This window comes from Malurus melanocephalus, unplaced genomic scaffold (assembly GCF_030028575.1).
Source record: "Malurus melanocephalus ecotype Western Australia unplaced genomic scaffold, MMel_1.1 scaffold_366, whole genome shotgun sequence".
In the NCBI taxonomy this organism is placed as follows: domain Eukaryota; kingdom Metazoa; phylum Chordata; class Aves; order Passeriformes; family Maluridae; genus Malurus; species Malurus melanocephalus.
This window is the reverse complement of record NW_026623598.1, coordinates 711435-713758: the sequence shown is the minus strand read 5'-3', so window position 1 is coordinate 713758 and position 2324 is coordinate 711435.

Below are 2324 nucleotides of genomic sequence, written 5' to 3'. Positions count from 1 at the left end.
TATCCCAACATTAAAGTGCAGGGATAAAAAGAACCTGACTTAAATCTCGGGACAAGCAATGAAAACATTGCAAAATAAGGAGGAAATCACAACCAGGGCCTAAGTGATTGAGCTGCCCCCAAAAGCTGATGGGCAGCAGGAACCAGGAACATCCTCAGAAAAGCTCAGGATCTCCCTCTCCGCTGCTCCTGGGGGATTCCAGCACCATTGGCCTTAATTCCTTTTGGGGCAAAATTCCCCATTTTCCCGGGAAGGTTCCCAGAACAGCTCCCATGGGATATCCCGTGCTCACGGTACCCAAACGGTGCCCAATTTGTCAGGGAATTATTCCCCTGCTGCTCTGTTGCACATCCATAAATCCATTAACACGACTCCATAAACCCCAAATAAATTCCACTACGCTGAATTCTGAAGGAAAACTAAATAGCATTTGGTATTTAGTATTTAATTAAAGTCTCTAACTCCTAATTTCACCACAGGGATGCCACGTTTTGCTATAACAAATTATTTTTTTTTTCCTACTGACAACTACCTGAATGCATCTGCAACTCACTTAAGAGGATTAATTAAGGCTTGTTTTCATGATGAGGATTTTTTACAGCAATTCAAATTGGGTTTATGGTGATAACATATATTTGATAGCAATTACTAAAACTAATCCCAGAAAATTAAATATCTCTCTCTAGGAATCCTGCACCAACCTTTTCCAGGCCGGGATTAACTTCACCACCAGCTCTGGTTTAGGTTCCAAGGGTTGATTGGATTTGGGATTGGAGGAATAAAGCCCCAAATTTGCTCCCAAAACTTTCCAACCTAAAGGTTTGCACCTCACTCTGACCCTTTATTCCAGGTACAGCTGGGAAATGTCACCCCTGTCCCCTAAGGAAATGTCACCCCTGTCCCCTCCTAATAAAGAGCAGCCCCTCAGAGGAGTTTCTGGGCTCGGAATTAACCTAAACCCAGGTGCTGAGACAAGGATTAACCCCAAATTAAATCCCCTGAGTCCAGGAATGAAGGATCAGCCCAATGGTGGAACCTTTCCATGTCCCTGCAGATCCTCAGGGATCACCAGCACCTCTTTCCAACACCATTTAAACATCCTTCCCAACACCATTTAAACATCCCCAAACCCCATTTCAAACACCCCAAAGCAATTACTGTGACCCTAATGAGGATGCAGAGGACAGAACTCATTAACAACTCCCTGAAGCTGTGCTGGGTGAAGGTTTCAAAGGTGCTTTTCTTGTTCACAAGACACAAAAACAGTTAAGAGGGACAGGAAATGCTGCTGCCCCATAAATATCCCATAATGAAAGCTGAGCCCCAAAAACCAAAGTGCAATTTAGCCCGAAATAACTCAGGGATGGACAGAGGAACAATAAAGAACTCCCAACAATAATAATAAAGAACTAATAATAAAGAGCAATAATAAAGAACTCCGAAATCCTGGAGCAGTGAGTTTTAATTGACCTTTTATCTCTCAGTGAGACCTTTCCACGCAGACAGGGCAAACACAGAATATTTTTTTTTTTTTTGCTGTTTTCTCTCGTGGTGCTGCTGAGGCTGTTGTTGCTCCACAATTTCTGAGTGGGTGTTGTCACAGGGATTTCTCCTCCCATCAATTCTCTCCCTTCAGCACCGGCAGCAATTCCCCGCTCTCCTTCAGCTCCTGCAGACAGAAATGCAGCATTTTTGGGATTATCCAGCAGGATTTTATCAGGGAATRTTCCCTGGCAGGCAGGGAATGTGTTGATGCCTCACTAGAGGTCCCTCTTKGSCACCTCACTGAGGGGTTTAAAATATTTAAATTCCGTTTTGGGTCTATTTAGTAAAAGAGACAAAATGTTTTGAGTGGCAAAGCACATTTTTAACATCACTGGTTGTTACCTGGTGTCTCCTCTCACATTATTCCCAGATATTTTTCAACACCCAAAAAACCTTACAACACCCCAAATAAAAAATTCCATTTAAAAAAATTCTATTTAAAAAATTCCATTAAAAAAAATTCCATTTAATACCAGGGAGAGAAGGGTCCTGCAGCATCCACAAAGACCAGAACTCCTCCTATTGAGCACTGAAAAAGCTCCCACACTTTTTCAATTAGATGGATTATTTTTATTTATTTATTTCATCCCTACACTTGTTCAATAAATAAATAAAATTCATCTGTGTAATTCCAGTTAACCTATATAATTCCAGTTAATCTATAAAAATAAATTTATCTATATAATTCCAGTGAATCTATATAAATAAATTAATCTATGTAATTCCAGTGAATCTATATAAATAAAATCGATCTATATAAGTAAAATTCATCTATATAA